Raw genomic sequence first — 25,183 nt, 5'->3', positions numbered from 1 at the left:
TCTAGACACCAGATAATACACAAACCACAATGTAAATGCTGTTTTGGTTTCAGAAATGGTTTCTCCTCCTAAATTGTTAATTGAAGGGCAAAAGAGAGCTGATGAGTACCTATATATTTGAGAGTGACTTAGGTCCTCTAGCTTGATTGTTAATATAATTTTATAGTAAGATGACAATACTTCAGTAGTACCATGGGGAAAGAACAGGAATTAGAATCAAAAGATCTGACCTTACATTCTTTAACCTCTCTGGGCCTCAGATAAACTTTCTCATCTATAACACAGGAGAAAAATCCCTTCCCCAGCTACCTCTCAGTTCTTCATAAAAATCAAATAAGCTAATGGGTATGAAAGTGCTTTGCAGACTAAGAAGTGCCTTGCAGGTGTGATGGCTACCTTTTATTATTACGGATGGAGACATTAGTCTTTTCTCTGTCCCTGGGACTCGCTGGCAGAATGAGTTAGTGCAAACTCTGAGGAGAACCTGTGTCAGCCTCAGGGGCAAGGCCCCAGGTAATATGGCATGAGAGATCCTCCTGTAGAGTTTGCGTCTCCTATCAAAGCAGGATGCACCTGCTGCCTGTAGATCAGACATACACTTGCATCTGGTTGAGCAGCTTCCTGTGATCTCTGGGGAAATGTTATCAGCGGCAATATTGCCATACAGGGCATCCCCTGGGAGTGACTTTGGGGGCAAGACTTATGTCTCATGTTCTCTGCTACCCACTGAAGGCTATTCTGGCCAAGCCCCCAGAGCAGGTAACAGTGGCAGGTAAGAATATTTGTTAGGTAAGAGGAAAGTCCAGAGCATGAAGGCTCCAAGGTCTAAGACAAAAATAAGCAAGACACCAAGAAGTATTTTTTTTTTTTTAGCAGGAAAATAGGTGGCATTCAGAGAGTGAATAGGGGGACAAGAAGATAATTCCTGAGAGCCAAACCTACAAAGTCAATACCTAGACCAGAAAGCTCACTTTTCAGGAGAACTCTACTGCATTTTACATGTAATAGAACTGAGTGTCACTTAAGGTAACAGGCATTAGAAATCACCATGGAGGTCAGGTTCAATCCCCTAATTGCCTGCGAGGAAACAGGCATTTGGCAAAAAGGGGCTTGCCCTGAGTTAATAGAAGATCCCAGGATAAATCTCAGATCTCTTGATTATCTTTCTCTTGCTGTTTGAGAAGGGCCATCCTTTTTGCCCCTCCTGGCCTAAGTTTCTTCATTTCAAAAGTGATGGGAAAGGTCACTGTTTCCCTTGTGTGCTCTTCCAGCTCCACTATTCCATGGGTCCCAGAGACCCAGGCTTCAGTCTAGGCCTAGAGCATCTCCCCATTCAGGCGGTGTTCATAGGAATCATAGCCTCTCCCTTTATTCTCCCCTGGGGAATCTGCAGTAATGCTTAATCCCTGCTCCCAGACTCACTTTCGCAAGGGGAAATCAATAGATTCTTTAAGTAGTTGGACCACAGAATGATGCCTGGGTCTATTTTGTCAACCAGGTGGCTCTGGTGAAGGAAGTTGTGTGAGTCATTGTCGGCCAGAAATGTAAATCTGGACTGAGGCTTCCCTTGCAGTGAAATTTAGGTCTTTAGTAACAGTGACCTTCTGTACAGCACGTTACAGTTACAAAACACTTTACATACTTCATTTGTTTATCACAACTATTCCGAGACTTAGTGTTATTGTTATGCCCATTTTACAGAGGAGGAAAATAGACACGGGCACTATGGCAATTTGTCCAAGGTGACAGGAAGTGTGAGTGGCAGAGCTGGGACTGACTTAGTGAAGTCTTTGGACCTTATAATCCATGACCTGCGTACCACATCTCTTTGTATCAGGGTTCCTATTGTCTACTCAGCCTCAGTGGATAGAAACAAAAGCAAAGAAGGTCAGCCTGCTTGGGGTCATTTACATGGATATGCATTTCTGGAGAAGGGATAATTGCAGCATCATTGTGGATATTACAATCATGTAGACAGGCCTGGGAATAGGCAGATATATGGGACTGACAGCCTCTGTCCACTGCTGTCCACCACCCACTGACTCTTTCACCTTCTGTTTCTCAGACTAAAACTCACCCTTCCTGATTTAAAAACCAGGGCTTTTTTTCCTATTGTGTAAAATATGAAGCATAATCCAAACATGTAAAAAAGGATGACAAGTACTGTAACAAACATCCATCGTAGTGAAGTTTCATGCTGTTAGCTAAATATTTCCAGTTCTTTCCATTTCTGGGAACATGGTAGAATTGCACTCCTGGCCCTTGAGCAAGGTAAAGCCAGGTGCTAGTCTGGGCCACTTAGCTGTGAAAGGAGACAGCGTGTGTCACTTCCAATCTGGAGCATGTAATTGCTCTCTCTTTCCTTCTGGTGCAGCTGCCAGCAAGGAGGTGGTGACTGCTCTGTCAGCCTTGGTCCCTGAGTGGCAACAACAGGCAGCACCTGCCAACCTACAATGTGTGAAATAAAAAAAGAAATCTTTGCTCTTTTAAGCCATTGAGATTTGGGGTTTCTGTTATTGCAGCAAAACCTAACTTATACTGACCCTTACATTCATATTCCCACCACCATGACTTTTGAGAACGTTAACATTTCCTTATACCTGGTTCAGCTTTTTAAAAAAGCAAAATCCAAAAATAACTGTGTCCTTTGTAGCTTGCCTCCTTCCAGCCCTTTTCCTTCCTCCCCAGAATAGCTACCATCTCAAAGATGTATGCGTCTGTCCTGTCCATGTTTGGTAGATTTACTCCATAAGTATGTGTACAACACAATATACAGTATTACTTCATGTTACTAAAATTTGCATGAATAATATTGATTTATTCTAAAAATTGCTTTTGTATTCAACATTATTATTTTAGAAGTATCAATATTGAAACATCAGTTTCAGTTCATTCACTTTAACTTCAATATAATATCCCTTCATACGAATGTATCACAATTTATTAAGCCTTTTCCTACTAATGAACTTTTAAATTACTTTTTTCTTTTAAAAACAATTCTCTTAAATGCAAGGCTTTTTATGTAGGTATGCAAGAGCTTCTCTTGGTTGTATACCAAGAGTGGAATTGCTAAGATATAAGGTATACTAAACCTCAAATTTGATAGATATTGCCAAGTTTCTATCCAAAATGGCTTTTTTCATTTATAGTCCTATCATCAGTGTCTACATGTTTTGTCATTGCTTTATCATGTCAAACATTTCATGTTGTCCAACTTTTAAAATTTTAGCCAATCTGATGGGTCTGAAACGGCATCTCCTAATTTTTTATTTTGCATTTCTTTGAGTGTTAGTGAAGTTAAGCATCTTTCCATTTCTTTTAGGATTATTTCCTTTTCAGAGTTTTCCATGTTGATATAGTCTGATCACTTATTTTGATTTTTTTTTCTCTTTATGGATGTGTAGAATTTTCTTCCTCCTGTATTCTGGGTACTAATCCAGTTACATAAATTGTAAGTGCATTTTCTGCATCTGTGACTTGCTTTTAATTTTGTTCATTGCCCAGTTATCCTTCTCTCGCAAGCCATTGGCTGCCTGCTTGTGCACACACTTGATTTTTCAGATCATAGCAACTACATGGTGAAAATGGCTTGGAGGCGTGTTTTGAAAAACCTAGGTGAATAAATGTTGCTTGCTCTAAATATCTGTAGTAGGATATGGAATGTGTTTTTACAAGATAATCGGTGAAGGATCTGTTTTGCTTACTCAAGGATCTCATTTGCTAACACAATTGTGTGGTGAAAGCAAAAGAACCAGGTGTAAGTGGAAAAAACCTTAGTCATTAAGAGTTGTTTGGGCTGCTCAATGGTGAATATCAGGGGTGACTGGTTTCTCCCTGCCATGATGAATCCTGGCATGATTTGCCTGGCTGTTTTGACATTTTGTAGACCTAGCATATGTGGGAGGGCATTTGAAAGACGTCTCATACTCAAGTGGTCTCTCCTCTTCCCATACACACCTTACGGATTCTTCACAGGGTGTGATGATGGGAAGCCTAGACACGCTTATCAGAAGGTAGGAAAAAATGGTGTCTTGGAAGTGCTTGTAGCTTTCCAATGAGGAGAGTCACTTTAAAGCTTTGTTTATCTTTCAGTGCCTCAGCTAACCCCAGAGGAAAATCTTAGCTCAGGACAGGAAGCTCAGAGCACCCAAAAGGATGACTACTGCAGTGCAAGACTATTTATGTCTGCCTCTTACATATCCCTCCGTGCTCTCCCCCAGGAGGCCTGGGCTGTGCTGCAGCTCCAAGGAGGCCTGCATATATGATCACTCCCTAGGAAACCAAGGGGTATGGCAGAAACCAAGCTCTGGGATCAATTATGTTGGTAAAACTACAAAGGCAGGGGGTGAGCCAGAGTGTTGTGGCTTAGGAACAACTTGCTGAAAAAAGACCTGATGTTCCCAAGTAGAGCCCTGTGGCCCCAGGGGAGGTGACCTCGGCTGTCTGGTCAACCAGCCAGAGTGCTAGGTCTCAGAAGCCAGGACACACCTTCCGTTCCAGTTGACTCACTTGAGTGGCAAATTCTTTTCTCCCTCACAATCCTCTCATCTTCAAAGGGAATTCATTAAGCCCCACCATGCCATCGGCACTTGACCAGGTGTTATACTGGCCCATTAGGTAGACACAGGCCGTAGCCCCAGGGAGCATGCCAAATGAGGTGGAGGGTGGCAGCTGTGACCTAGTGACATCCCCTGAGGTGGTTTTGCAGCACCTTCTATAAACCCTCCAGCTGTTTCAAACTATTTGTGTGGGGCTTTCCACACAAGCTCTGTTCTCTCCCGTCCCCTTGCTTTAGTTCACTCTTTTCCTTTTGCTTGGAATGCTCTTCCGCTCTATCTGTCAATGCACTTAAATGCCCACTCCTGGATGGAGACTTTCCTGGCAACCCCAGGCAGAATTAGCCACTCCCAATTCTGTGTATTCCCATAGCACTCTGTATCATTAATATAGCACATGCCAATCTGTGCTGGAATCGTCTGCTTATATGTCTGTCTCCCTAATGGACTCTGAATTCCTTGAAGATGCATTCTGCAACTTATCCATCTTTGTTTCTTCAGCAAGAATTTGGTTGGTGCTCAGTAAATGTGTGCTGAGTTAAATGCAGAAAGGGACACAGCTCATGATTTTATCTGATTTTACCTTGTGGTATAACTGGAAGCAGGTCACGTCTGTCTGAGTTTTAGTTTCCTTTTCTGTAAAATGGGTGGGGGGAAGATAAATTAGAAAATGGCCTCTAAGAGGTTTTCTGGCTCTACTGTCTATGATTTTAAAATTCTAGTCTCCTATTGAAAAACCAAGAGTTCATCATAACTCTTTAAAGACCAACATGTTTTTGTTTACGTGTATTAAAGAGCCTGATGTTTCCTTCCCACCTCTAGTCTGCCACCTATAAAAAAAGTTGTGTATTGCTTAGCAGTTTGCAAATTTTCTGACTGAAGTTTCAAGAGGTTTGTGGGATTGATTGATTACAGGAAGTGTGTAAATTTTATCTTCCCTGGGGAATAAAATTGTGGGACTAATTGATCCTTTTAAAGGCTTATATTTTCTGGTGATTTTGTCAGCCTGGATACATGTGGAAAGGGGTCTTGTGTAGCTGCTTATGGCATCCCTGTATCTCTCTTCTCACCACAATGCAGGCCTCACTGCACATGCCACACCTAGTAGTCTGTGTCCCATGAGGCCCATGCTTTTCCTAGGCTACCTCTCTGTCCCTTGAGTTACATGTTTGGAAATTCCTGCATGGATAGGACTGAGTACCTCTCACCTTCTGAGAACATATTTACAACGTGCTAATAACATGTAACTATGATCTTAGAACTAGTCTACATGGTGAGTCAGACGGGGCTTATTTTAGACCCATTTTTCAGATGGAAGTAAGACACAGGGAGATGAAATGACTTGCATGAGGTCTCATGGCTAGGAAGGTCTTCTGGACCTGGCTTAATAAAACCCAATGTTCTTAATTTCATCACCTCCTTTAAAAATTACTTTGATTGCTGCTTTATTGATTGGCTGCTCTCAGGCCTCTTGGCTGATGAAACCAGAGGCAGGTGAATTCTACCAGAAGGAAAGAAAGGGTTCTAACCCACTATTGATTTTGTGGGACAAAGTGGCTGCATTCATTAGTGAAGGGGGAAGTCAGATTAGTTAAAACTGTCCATTTGGTGGTTTCTATCATTAGCATCTCACTATGCCAGTAAATGAGCTGTTAAAGCCTGAAGTAGGGGCTCCTCCTGAAAGCTCGAGAGGATTCCAAAGCTGCTGGGCTCCGTGGAGGAACATCCAGGAGCACATGGTCTCCATGTTTCCTTTTTTAACTCTACAAAGGCAGCTAAGAGGGAGTGCAACTTGTTATTGCACATCTCTAAGTGTCAGTTTTTCTATCTGTGAAATGGGGATAATAAATCCTCCCTAGCTTACCTCAGAGGATGGCTGTGAGGGTCACATATTATGATGGAGGTGGCAGTGCTCTAGAATCTGAAAGTGCAGTGCGAAAATCAGGGAATATCATTTGCTCTTGTTATTATACTTTTTTTTTTTTTTTTTTTTTTTTTTTTTTTTTTTTTTTTTTGAGACTGAGATTCACTCTGTTGCCCAGGCTGGAGTGCAATGGCACGATCTCAGCTCACTGCAACCTCCGCCTCCCAGGTTCGAGGAAATCTCCTGTCTCATCCTCTCGAGTAGCTGGGATTACAGGCACCCACCACCATACCTAGCTAATTTTTGTGTTTTTGGTAGACAGGGTGTTTCACCATGTTGGCCAGGCTGGTGTTGAACTCCTGACCTCAGGTGATCCACCCCCCTCGGCCTCCCAAACTGCTGGTTTTACAGGTGTGAGCCACTGTGTCCAGCCTTGTTATTCTACTTTCATAACTGTGAATGATCTTAATAAAGGGAATTAAGCCCAGCTTGATGCGTGTGTCCTAAAAGTGGCCCAAGGTGATATTATGTGGGAATACGTGGAACTGTGAAGTATGAATGATGGCAGTGCTTGCCCTAACCTACCCGTCAGAACACTGGAGAAGACTCAAGTACATAATGGATTCAAGGGCATTGTCAAATGATAAAAATTATCATGATGATGACTTTTTTTTTCTCTAAGGTTAAAGATATCTCTTAATAACTTGAAAGAAATGTACTCAAACCCTCTCTGATGCTATTTTCGTCATGGCTCTACCTCATCTTGGGAGTAAAGCGTTCCACTTGGCTGAGAAGTAGGAGAGGGGCTGGGTCGGAACTCATCTGCTCAGGTTTTGTTCCTCATACCATTCGGATGCTCTTTTTGAGTCAATAGCTCTAGCTTTTTGTAATGATCTATAAGCTTCTGGCTCCTTTGGCTCTAACTAGTCCCTGAGGATCAATTTCCTTTCCAAAGAGGGTGGGTTTTTTGTTGTTGTTGTTGTTGTTGTTTTTTAATTTTCTCTCTTTTATCTGGGGAAAAAATAGCCACTCTCATAGACTGTAAAAAAAAAAAAAAAACTTCTTTTTGGGAGCCTTAAAAATATTTGAAATAAATAGGGCTCAACCTTAACTTAATAACGTCAAGTGAAACAATACATACTTTTTATTACCAGAGAGTAGAGGCAGCTTTCAATATACGGGACATGCAATGGGATGTTACATTGCAAATAAAAAGATAAAACTAGAACAATAGCGAGAAAGCCAATGTGTTATGTTGTAAGGCTTGGTGTAGTTACTGCAACTGAGCGTGAAATATCAACTGAGCTTCCTGGCAGGCAGGACAAAAAAGTAAACATGATGACTTACATGATATTCTTTTTCTGATTGAAGTGTGTGTCCTGATTATTTGAGAGACATTTTTCCTAATATTAATTTTGAAAAGGAATGTATCACTGAGTAATTATCTGAGTATATTCATTAGAAGAGTAATGAATATGTCTTTAGCAAGAGTTTTACATCTAATGAAAAAAAGTTCTTATATTTCCATCTCATTCCTGGTTTTGAACTGCGAGCGCATATTAACTAGTGACTAATTTTTTTCACTTGGATATTTCAGAGTCATCCTAAACTGAACATATTCCAAACTGCATTCATTAACTTCTTTCTGAAATTGGTTCCTCTTTATCTTGGTTAAAGCATCACACACGCACAAGCTCTCCCTGTCAGAAAACCTCAGGTTGTTTAGGTGACTCCACCCCAACCTCCAGCCCACACCCAGTGAATCCTGGAGACACTGTCTCCTCGATTTATTCAAAATCATCCCTCTCCTCTTCACCTCCAACACCCCTGCTTCAGTTCTGGTCCCTATCATCTCTCACCTAGGCTATTTCAATGACTTCTTAACTTGCTTTCTTATTATTTCAACTTGTTCTCTATACTACCTCTCTACAGACTCATCTATAAAAAATGCAAACCTGATCTTTCTGAATAGGCTGCCCGTTGCTTTCAAGGTGAAATCTAAAATCATGGCCTGGCAGATGAAGACTTTCACCGCCTGGTTTTCAGTCTGATCTGCTGCCACACCCCTGACAGATTCTCTGTTCCAGTTAACACGGGCTACTTGCTCCCCCGGTGCACATCGCTGCCCCTGTGGCCATGTTTTGCACGGGCTACTACTTCTGTCTAGAACTCCTGCCACCTTTGCAAACCTGGTTCCCTCCTATTCTAGGAAGCTTTCCTGATCCCCTTCCAACAGCCACCATAGTGTGGTTTTCCCTCCTTGGTATGCCCCAATACCTGTGTAAATCTCAGTTATACTTACCACACGGTGCTGCAACTGTTTGCTTAGTTTCTGAATCCTCCAAGACTTTTCAAATACAGGAATGGAACCTCATTCATCCTAGATTTCCAGCTCTATATATGTGCTTGACACAGTTGGAGCCTGATAAGTATTTGTTGACTAAATGGGCAGATGAAAGAATAATGTTGTACATGGAGCAATAAGGTTGTCTTTAGGATATGTTAATTGGTGATACAGAATCAATAGGTGTTGTGTTGATCAGCAGAACTTTTCCTTTAGGATATATGGAGGACTGGGTGGATAGACAGTGCTTTAGACAAACCTCTCTGAAATCATCTCTGTGTGCTGGCTTTGGGTGGGTGCTGGATGGCAGACAGTGAGTGGCTATGCTGTTTGCAGAAGCCTCAGTGGCTGACATTCTGTGTGCCCAACCTAGGCACAGCTGTATATTTTACTCACCCTATGTGTGTTTGGGTAGCTAAGGGCAGTGATATTGCATGAAGGAAAGAAAGAAGCCTGACCAGGAAGTGGATTATAAAGGTGTCTTCCTGCACAGCCAGGATTTCCCTCAAAAAGTATTGCTTTCTATCAAGTACCTGGCAGAGAATCAATGGAGAATCTTTTCCTTGTTCTGCTTCATCAAGTTTCACACCATATAAAAATTTTTTTGACCAAGTCCTGCTTGTAACTGAATTAACTGGGGTGCTTGTTTAAAATGCAGACCCCCCCAGGCACCCCGCCAACAGACCGTAGCCTCAAATATGGCCTCAAAGTTGGTTGGGGAAAATTTTTGAGCATAGTCCATTGCCCAGCTCTTCAGAGATAATGGTAAAGCCCTAGAATGACGGTGCCTGGGCTGGATCATGTTTTTAACCTCCACAAGTTACTTGTTGTGAAAGTTTGTGGGCAAAAGCAGTTTTGGATGTGCCTAGGCCCAATACAATAGAGCTACTCCACAGGCCTTAGGGGCCATTCACCTTATGTCTCGCAAGCCCCGCCTGAGCCTGACTGAACTTAGCAGAGCCATGGTATGGGCTTGTGCTCTAGATAGAGGACTCAAGTTCCCATGCAGGGCTTGCCTAGCACAGCATGGATTCGTCTAGTAATCAACTTTTAAGCAAGTCATATTAATAATTCAAAGCCAAACAGGATTTTGCTGTCCTCAAAACTCTTGCACTTGCATTCTTTCCTTTGATCTCACAATAGCCCTGGAAGCAGGCAAAACCAGGGCTCTTCCCATGTTGTAGACAAAGAAACTGAGATTCAGAAATGGCAGGTGACTTGTGCAAGGTCCACAGATGGGACTGCAACTGCCTGATCTAAGATTCTGACTCCATTTTCATGCTGTGCTGGATTCCACTATGCTTGCTGATCTCTCAAGTCATCAGATTTGAAAAGAACATTACTAAGGATGTTAGAGCTGTATTTTAGGGCTCAGTGATGTCCATAAAAATAAGAATTTCCATTTCTGAATTATTAGAGCAGACACTTGTGGCTGAATGTTAAAACTTGAGTCCCATAAGTCAAGAAGGCTTGCAAAGTTCATTACAGGATCCTAAGCCTCCAGAGAAGTTTCCAGTGGTATGTTGACTTGCATAAATGGGACAGACAGTGGTGGGCATCTTTTCCTCACTCCATGGTTATTGATGTCACATTGAGAGCTTGAATGTGCCATGGTGCAAGTATTTATACCACAGAAATCAGCAAAACCTATAATTCAGGGCTTTTTCACCACTGTAGAACCAGTTAAACATTTTCCAGCTTATAGCTAATGGTGACTGCACAAATAAGAGTCTGAAAATTCTCCTCTGTCACCTGCATGGCACAGGCGTTGATTTTGCCTCTAACCACAAGTCATACCCCAGTGCCCATCTTTAAATGGGAGACTCCTTTTATCTGAGCTTGCAAAATCAGATTCATGGGTTTCTACTAATAGTCCCTTGCATTTGTGTAGTTTGTAACGTGTTTTCACATCCCTCATCACTTCTGAACTGTGTATAATCTATCGGGCAGATGTCATCTACCCTTGGTAGGACAGAAGGGCCTGGAGATCTGACAGGTGATGTGACCACTGTCAGTGTCATAGGCCTGTAAGTGGCAGCCAGGGACTTGAACTGGGTCTTCATCTCCTTGTTCTGTGCTCCTTTCCTTTGTACTAGCTACCTCCTTCACCTAGGATACTTGCAATGTCTGGAGATGAAACCACTGTCTAGGGCGCAGAGAAGAGTTGCCTAGCAGCAGTGTAACATTGGAGTGTAACTTAGCCATTGACAGAAAAGAACAGACATGCTAGCTTGAGAGTATCCACACTTAACTGCTAGTTCCACTTTACTGATCCAATGCAAGGAAAGAAGTCTATGTTCACTTCTCCTCTGTCTTCCATCCTCTCTTTGTTTTGTTTTGTTTTTTTTTTTTTAAAAAAAACTTTTATGGGTACTTTGTGTCTTTAGGTCCTGCTGAAGGTTCTGCGCACAACAGATATTTGGAGTCTCCTGAATGATGTAGCAGTAATGCCCTGTTCCGCCTGTTGCATAACTCCCAGCCTCATACTGCCTGGTGATGGAATTATTGATTGTTAAGCATTTCACAACACATTTTCAAAACATGCTGAAGGTCAAGAATGGATGACTCATAGGCAGTAACAGTTCTTTCTGCCTCAGTCCCTCTACATGATATTGGTAAGGTTGGTAATGAAAGTCATTGAAGAAATTGAGGCAAAAGTTAACTCTGTCCAATCCTGGCAAGCAGGATTATTAAGTGATTCGAAAAAAATAATTCTTGAAACTCTATTTAGTGATTGATCTTCTAAATCACTTGGTTTTGTTGCTGTTTGATTGATTGATTTTTTTTTTTTTTTGAGACAGTCTTGCTTTGTCACCCAGGCTGGAGTGCAGTGGCATGATCTCAGCTCACCATAACCTCTGCCTACCGGTTCAAGTGTTTCTCCCGCCTCAGCCTCCCAAGTAGCTGGGATTACAGGTGTGTGCCACCACACCCAGAAATTTTTGTATTTTTAGTAGAGATGGAGTTTTGCCATGTTGGCCAGGCTGGTCTCGAACTGGCCTCAAGCAATCCACCTGCCTCAGCCTCCCAAAGTGCTGGGATTATAGGCATGAGCCACCATGCCTGGCTTCACTTTGATTTTAATGTCAAGTCTCATAAATAGTATAAAGTGGGAGTTAAGGGATTTCAGTGCTGATTTTGCCACTAACTTGTCCAAAAGCACCAGAGAGTACCACTGAGGTACTCAGCTGAGGAAAAACGCTTAGATGATATCTAGGGAACTTTACTGCTCTGATGGTCTGTGTTTGATTCCGGTTTACAGATAATTACTCATCTCTCTGCCTGAGGCCAAGAAAAGCTCTCTGTGGAGCAGTGTGGAAGAATGCCTTAGAGCACAGTAGCAGAGAGTTCCAGACCCGGAGGCAAGGGGATCTGGGTTAACTCTCAACGTTGCCACCTGTGACTTGAATTTTCTGACAGGGTGCTGGGCCTGCTAGCATCTCAGTTTTCTCACCTGTAAAATGGAGACAATACAGTGTGTGAGCTTTTTTTGGTACAAACTCGAATGCATGGAAAGACCTACAACATGTTTCCACATGGGCTAGTTGAAAGTTTTGGAGGAAAAAATATCAAGCAGATAATTTTTAATTTTTTTTTCTTTTTTTCTTTTTTTTTTGAGGCAGAGTCTTGCTCTGTCACCCAGGCTGGAGGACAGTCCCACGATTTCGTCTCACTGCAACCTCCACCTGCTGAGTTCAAGTGAATCTCATGCCTCAGCCTTCCCAGTAGCTGGGACTACAGGCGCGTGCTACCACGCCCGGCTAATTTTTGTATTTTTAGTAGAGATTGGGTTTCACCATGTTGGCCAGGCTGGTCTCGAACTCCTAACCTTAGGTGATTCACCCCCCACCTCGGCCTCCCAGAGTGCTGGGATTACAGGTGTGAGCCACCGCGCCCAGCGGTAAAATTCTTAATATGTAAGTATTTTCTTCAAAAATGAATCTAATTTGCATAACTAAAGTTTCTGACTGCTTTATCTAGAATAATCATGGGACTGGAAGTTTCTTAGTAGTTCTTCTCTAGGTTTTTGCACTTTAAATACCCTGCAGGTCTTTTCATTCTAATATAACATAATCACAGTAATAAGAAGTGTGACAAAGCTCTAGTAGTTCATGGTGCCTGTGCCTCATTCACGCATCAGCGAAGCCTCCCTCAGCATCCTCTCCCCACATCCATCCCTGCACACTGCACCCTCTCCAAGCTGCTGCCAGCCATGCTGCTCCCCTGCCTCCTGACTGGAGGGCAAGCCAGTAAAAAAGGAAGCAAATTCGGTTATGTAAAGCACATTCTGGGTGAGGAAAGGCAAGCATGTGTTTCTGCTTGACTGAAGTTGCTTTTTTTTTCCCCACCAGTTTGTCCTCTTATTGGGATACGTCAGAAATTAGAGAGACCCTGGCAATCACAGCTTCCACCTCCTCATTTTACAAATGAGCAACTAGGCTCAGAGTATAGAAGTGGCTTTCCCAGGGTCACACAGCCAGCTTGTGACAGAGTCAGGATTCAAGTACCATCTCCTGACTTCTCCATTGCACCAGACGTCGATAGAACACAGAGAACCTAAAAGAAGAAAGAAAAAAAAAATAGAGCTTTTGGAAATATATTGGGCTTCTGGTTTTCAAGGACAATTTTATGATAAGTAGCAATGATGCCTCAAAAGCTCTGGTAGCTAGCTTGAATGAACTTATGTAATAAACATTTATCACAGAACATGTGTCATCAAACACCTGCCAGTTCTGAGCGTTGGCACCAAAGCTGCTTTCATTGTCAAAGAAAAGAGGGGGAAAGGAACTTGGCTGAACAAAGCTGGCAGACGTTTATACTAGAAAATTTAGAGGTAATTTCTAGAGGAACAGAAACACATTTTCAAAGTCTTATAAAATTTATTTAAATGTGATTGGGTGAATTTAGCAGTTAAAGAAGTGAAGAATGCCGAGGTCCAATTGGTGCCTGAGGCTTCTTCCAGGCCCCTATCTTTTCTGTCTGCCTTGGGCACAGATTTCTAGATGCCTGGAGATGGACAGGCCCAGAGGTTGCCCAGAGCGATGTCTGAGGTTACTGATCTCTATCTAGGCTTCCATAGAAACACATCCCAAAACGTTCTTGGTTCTTATTGGAATCTCATCTCATTTGCAGAACATGGCCAGAGTCAAAGAAAGATGGACCATGTGTCACTCAGACTGAGTCCATCCATACAAAGAGAATTCTCTAGCCTGTATTGGAAGACAATCTACATCAGCATGACAGGGCATGTAGCCGAATACGTGGCCACTTCCCTTTGGCTACTCACACATTTTTGAACTGCAAGATCTGTTCTTTATCTACTCATCTAATGGTTATTACTGGGAGAGCATTGGATTATAAATTCTGTTGCACTTGCAGGTGTAATGAGCTCTTTGAACCTCAGTTTCCTCACCAATCAGATACTATTCATTAACTGCCTTGTGGACAACACCTAGTTGTTGGGAACATTGCATGAATGACAGGTGGAGGTGCTTTGTAAACGCTAAAGCCCGCCATGAATGTGAAGGATCGTTGCTGCTCTTCTGTCCCCAACAACGTGCTAAGCACCAAGGGAGTTCAAAAAAATGTAAGACATGGTCCCTACCCTCCAGGAACTTACAACTCATTGTTGAGAGACCAAGACACATCCCCTAAAAACAGATATATAACACCTCAAGTCTGTGAAGTACTTACTATTTAAATGATGCCCGGAGCCTCTGAACCCCCTAGGAGTACAGAGGAGGGGGAGATCATTAATGGTGTGGAGAAGTTGGAGGAGGTGAGACGATGCCAGGTGATAAAGTAGACAGAGAAGTTGATGGTCTTTTTTTTGAGACAAGGTCTCACCTGTTGCCCAGGCTGGAGTGCAGTGGCATGATCGGCCCACTGCAACCTCCACCTCCTAGGTTCAAGCAATTCTCGTGCCTCGACTTCCTGACATAGCTGGGACTACAGGCACGCACCGCCACACCTGGCTAATTTTTGTATTTTTAGTAGAGACAGGGTTTCACCATGTTGGCCAGGCTGGTCTCGAACTCCTGACCTCAAGCAATCCACCCACCTCAGCCTCCTAAAGTTCCGGGATTACAGGTGTGAGCCACTGTGCCCTGGCCTGAAGAAGGTCTTTATGAGTACAGCATGACTGCTGTAGAGTTTTGTCACCGCCGCTTAAGGAAGAGCTTCCCAATGTTGGATATGTCTGTAACTTCATAATTTTTTTAATTTTGCGCTTTTGTGGATTTCCTCAATTGGCTTTCTTATTGACCCCCAGGATCACACAGAACACTTCAAACTCCTCTTACATATTCTTGATTTCATCATTTAGCTGAAGATGCAGTCCCTGTCTTTCTTTCTGAGTGTTCCTTACCACCTTCCTTTTAAATTACCTTTTTCATTGGTTAAATGCCATGAAACTTCATCAATTCTAGTTTTATCTGTCACTTGACCCAAAGACAAGAGAGTTGAATCCTGCACCTTAAAGGAAAAGAAAAAAGGAAAAAAAGCTCGTGGGAACCTTATTTACCTCAACTGGGGAAATTTTTTGCTCTTGCGCAAAGGTCAGGTCTCATGAAACTTGTGAAATAGGTGTTTTTATCTCTTTTCTTTTCCAACTGATCAGATAGATATCTCTCCAGGAATTTGGTGTCAGAAATCAAATTCAATGAATGGGAAGTTTGACAAGATTCAGGATAGTCTTGCCAAATAGCACAGGAGAGGAGGTAAAGTTAGGTCAGATCAAGGGGGCAGCAAAAATGAAGTTTATAATGGATATACTGTATATTTGTCATGGGAAGGGGCTTCAGTCAATAGCAATTGATATTAATGAAACATAAAACAAAAGAAATGACAATAAACAATCAGGAAAACTTTGAAACAACTTCTTTTTATGTAGGTAACATTAAAGAAAATTAAAGAAAAGGAATCTGCTTTATTTTATAAAATAAATGCTCTAATATTTGCAAAAAAAAATTTACCTAAAAATGCTGCTACTGAATAAACAAAACTACCCAAAATTAGAGAACAAAAGCATAAAAATTATAAAAATAAAAAATATTTTTGAAATGTCTTAGATGATACACAAAAAATGCAGATTTGTATAATACAAATACACCATTGCCCTGGGATGACCTCTTATCATTGTCTAAGCAAGTTATAGTGCCACGGTGTGTTTCAGACTATGCTATAGAAAATCTTTAGCACTCACCTTAAAAGTTTAGAAAGAACAACCTTTAACAGGATCATAGAAAATGTTCCATCAGATCAAAACAAATAAGCAAACAAACTGAAGCAGGTCATTTTTCTCTTTTTGGCACTGTGCAGGACCATATGCTTCCAGAGATGGGAATTTAAAAATAGCCTGTCACACAGCTCACATTGTAATGCTGGGACATGATGGGGGTGGGAAAGATTACCTCACACTTAATAATAGTGACACTTCACATTTACACCAACCTCTTTGCAGAGTAACCAAGAGTATTTCTCAGTTCTTTTTTTCCTTTAAAAATAATATGATCTTCTTGATACCCTGTAAGTGGAATAGGAGGGAGTACAATTCTTCCCACCTTACAGAGAAGACGATCAAGGCCTCTAAAGGTAAAGTGACTCACTCAGGATTACAGAGTCACCCAGGGATTAGTGCTGTGCTGTTCAAAATACACTGGGCTGCCAACTGCAGCAACATCCTGGGCCTGTGAGAACCATGGGTTCATAGGATGTTGCACAAAAAAGAGAGAAATTTGCTTCCCATTGCCTGTGTTTTGAAATGCACTGCCTTTCATCTTGAGCATTTCATAAGTTTCTAATTTTAAGGCAAATTGCTTATAAGCCATGGTGACCTATATTAGCTGACATTTGAAATCAATCTCACACCAGTAAACGCCTTAGATTTGCATTTGGTACCCCCTTGCAGAGTCATAATAACAATGTAATTTCTCACATCTCCATAATTCTTTACACTTGAAAATGGTTGTACATTCACCATCTCATCAGATCTGTATAAGCAGCTGTAATTTAAGCCAGGCCAGAGTTATGATGAGAGGGAACAGAAGCTCAGGATATGAAAAAAACTTTCTCATTTGGTAAAAGCCACAGAAACTGATGAAACCCAGGTCTTCTCTCTGCATGTGTAGGGTATTTTCCTGCCAACCATACAGCCTCTTAGGTCTAAATAATGTGTTGAGACTCCACTGCAAGTGTGTGTGCACTCAGGAGTGACTCTTCTACCCAGTTTTGTGCCCAACACTCAGTTCCTAATTGGCTGCAAAACCCTGAAGAGAGATTCTAGATGTGGCAGGCACCAGGTGAAGTCAGCAGTGAGCTTCCTTTGTGGAGGGAAGGAAAATTCTTGGCATACTGATGGGTCCAGGCAGACACTTTGGATATGTGTGGAGCCCAGTGATGTTGTGTTACTGGGTAGCCTTAACCCTTATTCCAACCTTAACTCCCTCTACTCTGTGCCATAAACGCTCTCCTTCCAATACCCCCCATTCCTCTGCTGCCTTCGCCTTTATTGTACCTGGCAAAACTGCAATCCTGGTGAAATATATATCCTCTAATTCCTCCATTGCTTGCACCCAAACAGTAGAATGTTGTTAAGAACACTGTAAACCATGCTGATCAGTTCACTTTAAATTTGTGATCACAAACCTGAAACGGACCATGCCAGAGGATCCTATGATGCTTTTAGAAAATTCACTTTTCGGTCTCTGTGTCAACTCTTTCAAACTTTTAGCTCCCTACTTGAATATCCACCATGCTCTACACATCCCATGCCCTGGGATTGTGACCTTCCTTTTTGCTATCAGAGGAGAGTTATTGCATTTTTCCTTAACCCACCTGCATCTGTGCCCACATACACTGCCTCCCTCTTATTATAGTGGAGGAAGAGGCATAGTTTCTAAGGCCAACCCTTCCATTTGTCCTCTGTATCCCATCTCCTTTCCTATGCTTCTCTCTTGCCACATCAATTTCTGATGTTCCATTACATCTATCCTATCAGCATACAAATATGCCTTTATAACAACTACTAAAAATAAAAAAAACACCCCAGGTCTCCCTTGGCCCCACATGTCCCTTTAGCTATCATCCTCTTTCTTTGATGCCTTCACAAAAAAACCTTTAAAAGTAAGATCTACATTTCCTGCCTCCACTTCTTTAGCTCCTATTCTCTCCTCAACTCTGCTCTAATTTTCTTCAGACTCTATATCACTCCGCTTAAACAGCCTTTATCAGAGTCACCAACGACCTGCATGTTTCCAAGGTCAAAGTGTATTCAGCTAACTGAGTTATTGAGCTGAATTGGACATGGTCAATCCTTCATACTTCTTTAAACACTTTCTTCTCCAGGCTTTGTGATCCCACACTCACCTGGTTTGTCCTTACCTTTCTGTCTCCTTGTCTGGTTGTTTCTCCTTGACATCAGATTTTGGCGTGCTCTGGGGTTCCTATCTCTATTCTGTCTGTACTCTTCTTAGATGAACTCATTGAGTCCCATGGCTTTAAAATACCATTTATATGCAGATAACTTCAAATCTCTATCTCTAACTGACTTCTCCCTTGAGCTTCAGACTCCATAACTCTACTTGTATATGTAATAAACACTTCACACAAACTGTGACCCAAACCAAACTATTGATTTAGTCTTTCTCTACCCCAAATTCCTCTTCCTCAAGTCTTCCCTATCACAGTAAGTGCTACCTGGCCTCCTAGCTATTCGTTCAACACAAATAATTGAGTCATTCTAATATTCTTTATTTCCCTGAAACCCTATGTGTAATCTCTCAGCAAGTGCTATTGACTTTACATCTAAAATATATGTCAAATTAGACTATTTCTCACCATCTGCACTGCTGACTATCTTATTCCAAGCTATTATCATGTTCTTCCTGCCCACGCTTTTTCCCTCTACAGTCAGCTCTTCGTGCAGTAGCCAGACTGATCTTTCTAAAGCCATAAATTATAAGTTTATCTCTTTGCTAAACCCTCTCACCATGAGCTATAAAACCCCACATGATCTGGTCCTAACTGCCTGTTCAACATCATCTCCCTCCACTCTCAGCCTTATCCACGAACTTCACTGGCCTTTTTCTCCCTCAAACTTGCTCAATACTTTCAGATATGAAGAACGTTCACTTACTTTTCCTTCTGTTTGGATGTTCTTCTTCTGGATCTACAATGGCTGCATCATCTTGTCATTCAGGCCTCAGTTCTAATGTCATTTCTGTAGAGCAAGTTCACTTGACTGATGTAGCTAAGGTATCTCTCTTTAGAATGAGGTAAGTATCCTAACCTCTCACCAGAGAAGTGTTTTCTTTAGGTTGAATTTTAGTGAATTATAAATTGAAATTGTCTCTTGTGGTTTCTAAGGACATTATTTGCTCTGTCACTTGGTGGCCTTTTCTATAAAACCCCACATGAGGAATTCTTTTAGGTCTAAGTGCTAGAAAAGCTTTGCTTCCCTTGAGGAATTGATAATGACACAAGTGATTTTGCTTTGTTTTATTTGGCTTTGCCAACACGAAGCTCAGAGCCAAAATTTTGGCTGCTTTATTGCAAATGTGTAAAAATATATGACTTGGTTGTCTGTCTAGACAGCACTGTCTAATAGATCTTTCTGCAATCATGGCAATATTCTGTATCTGAAATGTCTAATAAGTAGCCACTGGCCACATGTGGTGACTGAGCACTTAAAATGTGGCTTGTGAACCTGAGGAGCTACATTTTAACTATATTTAATTTTAATTAATTTAAATGTAAATAGATACATGTGCCTTGTGGCTGCCACATTGGAAAGCACAATCCTATATACCCTATGGTTTATTTATAAGATATTGTAGTTTATTTTTAGGTACTCCTCATTATTTGTTATTGTATTTCCTATAAATTACCTCAAACCTTTGTGGCTGGAGGTAGAAAAAAAAAAGAAGGGATCAAAGCACAATTAAATGAACAATTGACCTTGCAGGGCATGTCAGCGTGTTTATAGGGTTGAAGGAAGTGGCAAGTATACAGCAACAGTGGATCTTAAATCCTATTTCTCCTTGTGAGATCTATGGAATGGGCACCAGCATCAAGTTGGAGATTCAAGTTCTAGTTCTTGTTTTGCTGTTGGACACGTGTGGCTCTGAGTCAACCAGAGGTTTAGTATGTTCATATGTAAAATGGGACTTCTGTATTGGTGACCTGAAGCCTTTGGCATCTGAGATGCAGATGTACAACCGCTGTACCCATTTCTGTGCCTTCCAAAGTCAAGGAGGCCAGCCCTTGGCTACCTACCTGAAATAGAAGGCAAGCCTTTGAGAAATCATCTCATTCAAGCCCATGCTTCAAGGCGGAGTCGCCGGTAAACTAATTTAAAACAAATAGGAAGAGTCCTACCTTCCAAATGTCTTCTGGTGGAAAATAATTCATCCTACATACTTAGTAATTAGGATGTTTTTAATACAGAATGAAGTATCATACCCCTTAGTATATAAAGGCACAGGACTGAAATCAGAAGACAGGTTCTAGTCCCAGTTCAGCTACTAACTATCTGTGTGACTTAGATCAAGTCAAAGTTTCTTCTTTGTTTAAATGAGAAGATTGGACCAAATGATCTTTAATTTCCTGTCTAGCATTAGCCATAACCATAGCTAATATTTATTAAGTAGTTGGAATGTACCAAAATGTAGTACCTTATTTTGTCCTATGGCCACTGAGAATATTATTATTCCCATTTTAAAGATAGAAGAAACTGAGCTTTAGTGTTTCCCAAAGACATACAGTTGGTAAATGGTAGAGTCTTTATCTGAACCCCCGTGGTCTGGATTCAGGACCCACTTTCTTACCTGTTTTGTCTTCTCTAGAAATTTGTGATTTTTATAGGCCAGAACACTCTTGTTATTCTGGTTAGACAAAGAGTTGACTTCATCCTTTAAATTGAACATTCCCAAATCTGGGTCTCAAATGGGCCCAAATAGTGTCTGTTCAGTCTTTGGAGTGGCCAGGAAGAACTCAGCACAGCCACAATTAATGAGTTGGTTGCTACTGGGCAAGAGTGGCCTTGTTCTTTCACCCAGTTTGCTGTACAAATAATACCATGTTCTAGGTATGCTGTATATAAAAAACGTTGGGAAGCATGTGAATTTAGATGTATGTCATGACAAGGGTTTAGCTTGGACTTTTCACAAGTCATAGCATACACATTTCACAAGATCCTATCACAAAGAGATGGGTTATCCCACAAATCTCAGGCATCACTTCTTGAACGTGGAGCACCTCAATCATCCCTGTGTCTCCAACTTGTTGATTTCAGAAGCTGATCCTAAGCTCATCTTCAATATGTAAATGATTTTGCTAATTGTTAGAAAAGCACATTGTTAGAATAGCTAATTGTTAAAACAGTTGGTTAGAATCCATGGGAGCTTCAGCAATTTTGAGTCCAATCCCAAGAGGGAAGAGGATTTTCTTAAGGTCAGTGTCAGAGCTTGGACTAAATCCCCGGTCTCTTTCATGCCCAAGAAAGGGCCCTTTTTCCCTTTTCTGACTAGTAGTCAGGTCTACTTCCTTGGGAGATGGAACAAATGAAACACAACTGAAATTTCATCTTGCCTCTGCAGATGTCAGGAGCAAGGGAGCACCAGTGGTAGAAGAACCTGCCTCCCCTGGCTCCATCAAAGGCCACAGGCCCATGAGAATCACCCGGCCTGCTCTGAGCAGCACACTCAGAGGCCACAGCCGCGCACAGGAAAGTGAGAGGAAGTGGAAACGTGCGAGCAGAGGGCTCAAAGCAACGGGCTCACCACCGGAAAAAAAAAATAAAAATAAACATGCTCAGAAATAGTGTAACTGATATGCAAAGAAGATCAAAACAAGGGTTTTAAAATATCTTGGCTGCTTTAGAGGAGATGGGGGTGGTAATTAAAGCGAGGTTGCAAATGCGTGTTAGGGGAGTGGGGCGGTTAGGTGGATGGTTCACTGAAGCCTGCTGGGCCATGGGAGCCTGGCAGCCCAAGGGTATTTCAGATGAAAATGTGGCACTTATATGTGGAATGTAAAAAAAAGTTGAACTCATAGAAGCAGAGAATAAAATGGTTATTCTCAGAGGCTGCCAGGTGGTGGGACTGGGGAGATATTGGTCAAAGGATACAACATTTTAATAAATTCAAGAGATTCATTGCCCATCACGGTGACTATAGTTAACATCAATATATTTTATATTGATATAAATATATATATATTTAATTATTTTGTTGGGCTTTTTGTTTAAGTTCCAGGGCAAATGTGCAGGATGCTCAGGTTTGTTACGTAAGTAAATGTGTGTCATGGTGGTTTGCTGCACCTATCAACTCCTCACATAGGTATGAAGCCCAGCATGTATTAACTCCTTGAAAACTGCTAACAGAGTAGATTTTAAGTGTTCTTGCCACAAAAAAATAAGGCGCTACATATGTTAATTAGCTTGATTTAGCCATTCCATAATATAGATATATATCAAAACATCATCTTGTACACCATACATATATATAGTTTTGGTGAATTAAATAACAAATAAAGAAAGAAAATATGAGAGGAATAAATTCCCATGGGTAACTCAGAGGCAGATATGGACTTGAGAGCAAGAAGCCCAGAGTCCCTCAACCCCAAACTCTGCCCTCCCCAGCCCTTTTACTGTTCCCTGAGATTCTGCTCCATTTGGAGTCCTGTACATTTGTCCCAGGGCAGGGCTCAGACAGGCCAGCAGTGGAGGCACCAGGAAGTCCACCCAACTTGGCTGAACTTCAAGGCTCAAGTTCCAGTTTGGAACAAATGTTCTAGGGTTAACGGCTGTGGCTGAGCAAACTCAGGAAAGACAATCTCCCCAATCTTGCAAAGTGAAATTCTCTTTTCTTTCAGTGTGTTGTGAAGAATTACAGAAATGTATTCTCATAAAAAAAAAAAAAGAAAAAGAAAAAAAAAGATTTTATTTTGAAACTGGTTCCTGAAATGGGAAACCAAAAGGTTAGTGATGGCTGTGCTGGCTGTTTTTAGCCTCCCTCCACCAGTTTAACCAACCCTAATAATAGTCCAAGGATCACAGGACATTTCCAGCACCAGAAGGCCATCAGTCAACAGCATAGGTGCAAAAGGGAGCATTTGCTCTTCTACAGATCCCAATGGTCTCATGTATTTTAACAGATGAAATGCTCTGAAGGTGGGGTTGGGGGCGGCCTGGCCTTTGGAAATTAGTCACCACTCACATAGTTCTTGCATTTACACTTACAAAGCACTTTCACAGCTATTATCCAGTGAGATGGTCTGGGCAGAGAAAATTACCCACATTTTCCAGAAATCTAAGTCTCCAGTGTGAAATGGCTCAAGGTCATCGCTATTGAACCCATAGCACTGGGTGTGTTCTTTCCGGGGCCTTGAAGAACCACAGATGGGAATCAGTTACCTTTGCCCTAAACTTGAGCCATCCCTCTCGATGTCTTCCTTTTTCTTCCCACTCTTCCTCCTCCTTCTGTGATAAAGTAGGGTACAATTAATATTTTGATGATGAAATAGAAATTTTGTACCTTTGATCCAATATTTTTTTCTTCTGTTTCTCTTATTTGTCTAATCATGAGAAGGCAAGCCCTACCCTAAACTATTTTTGAACCTGATATTTGATAAATAACCACCAGCAGATGCATGTGAGCTGAGGTGGGAGACCCTTTTATGAGCTGAGGTGGGAGATGACAGGTAAAGGCTAGCCTTAACTTCTGCCTGATGCACATTTGCTCGCTAGGCCCAGAGAGTATTATGGTTTACACAAGCTATGGAATTAAAGAAGAGAGAGCTCACTGGGTGCTGGGAGCATCCAGAGATATTCTAGCAATGGATGCCATTATTGAAGAAGCACCTTGAAGATGGATCTTTGGGGTGGTGTGGGGAAGCAACATGATAAGGTCCAGGCCAAGTGTGGTGGCTCACGCCTGTAATCCCAGCACTTCGAGAGGCTGAGGCAGGTGGATCACAAGGTCAGGAGTTCAAGACCAGCCTGGCCAATATGGTGAAACTCCATCTCTACTAAAAATACAAAAATTAGCTGGGCGTGGTGGCACATGCCTCAGTCCCAGCTACTTGGGAGGCTGAGGCAGAAGAATCGCTTGAACCCGGGAGGCAGAGGTTGCAGTGAGCCAAGATCACACCACTGCACTCCAACCTGAGCGACAGAGCGAGATTCCATCTCAAAAAAAAAAAAAAAAAAAAAAAAAAAAAGATAAGGTCCAGAGATTTAAAAAGTGCATAAGACATTGTGGGAAATTCACATAGCTTCACCAGGCTGACATGGTGGAAATAATGTTAGGGAGATACTCTGGAGTCATACTGTGGAGGGCCTTAAAAGACAAGCAGAGTCATTAGAATTTTATCCTATGGGCATTTAGGAGTTGCTGAAAGTTTGTGAATGGGAGAGCAGTCGAAGAAGAATGGTATTCTAGAAAGCTCTTTTAAGTTGGGTATGCAAGATGGAAAATAATGGGAGTAGCTGGCAGAAGAAAGATTATAAGGAGCATTGAACATGGAGTCAAGAGGCTGACTATACTTTCTAACCTTGATTAGGTTAATCCCAGATATAAGCATAAACATATATGATTATCTCCTCTCTAATAAGCAAACCTGTGTGGCCTACCCTTCAGGGAGGTCTCGAACACCCCCTGAATTGAGGGAGGTTAGAGTGCTTTGTAAACTCTGAAACTACGGAACAAATATGGGAGATAGTGATGCAGCCTGGCAGACACATTGAAAACATGGGCAGGTTGGTGCCTTGAGGATGGGTGGTTGGAGGGAAGGTTGAGTGAATGCCAACTCTCCATTTAGGAAGCATCTTCCCTCTGGAGGAGTATCCCCTTTCCTTCCTGGAACCTTCTGTGTCACCTGGCACAGACTGGGGGCTATGGAAGATGGAGGCATGTCAAGCTGGTAGTCAAGAGTCAAAGACAAGAAATCCCTAAGGTCTCTAGTAACTTCCTCAAGGGGAATAAAAAAAAATGACAAAGTTAGGCCCTTTAACCCCAAGCTTGAAATCAAAATAAACAGCTGGGTTACTGTTTTGCAGAGTTGCTGAGTAATTGTAAAGGGCAAGGAAGAGTCAGTTTTCACAAGAAGATTGCTCAATGGAAAGGTTTTGCCAGTGGAGGTGTCTGGGAAGGTACAAGCAGAAGCCAGCTTAGTTACTGTAAGGAGCTGCTCATTGGAAGACAAGCCTTGGCCTCATGGAGAAAAAGGGTTAACATGAAACAGTGGGAAGCAAACTGCTGAACTGGGACTAGGTTAGGAGGGTTAAGAGAGAAGCATCTGGGCTTTCAGCCACCCTTGGACTTCTAGTGGAAGCATTTCACAATCTCCTTTCTTCACGGGTTATGTCCTTAAATTGAACATCCAGTGGGGGCATCTTGGGGTAGTGGAAACTGTGTTGCA

The 25,183-nt window shown here is 41.9% G+C and overlaps 1 long non-coding RNA gene across 1 annotated transcript; it reads left to right on the top strand.

Moving 5' to 3' along the window:
* The first annotated feature begins 3,931 nt into the window (after positions 1-3,931).
* On the top strand, positions 3,932-21,549 carry LOC129033127 (uncharacterized). The gene is made up of 3 exons (XR_008501544.1): positions 3,932-4,013; positions 13,117-13,598; positions 21,361-21,549. It is a non-coding gene; the product is annotated as an uncharacterized LOC129033127 (long non-coding RNA).
* The last annotated feature ends 3,634 nt before the right edge of the window (positions 21,550-25,183 follow it).

This window comes from Pongo pygmaeus, chromosome 2 (genome assembly GCF_028885625.2).
Source record: "Pongo pygmaeus isolate AG05252 chromosome 2, NHGRI_mPonPyg2-v2.0_pri, whole genome shotgun sequence".
In the NCBI taxonomy this organism is placed as follows: domain Eukaryota; kingdom Metazoa; phylum Chordata; class Mammalia; order Primates; family Hominidae; genus Pongo; species Pongo pygmaeus.
Note: the sequence above shows the minus strand (reverse complement) of the source record. Positions and strands in the feature narration are given on the sequence as shown.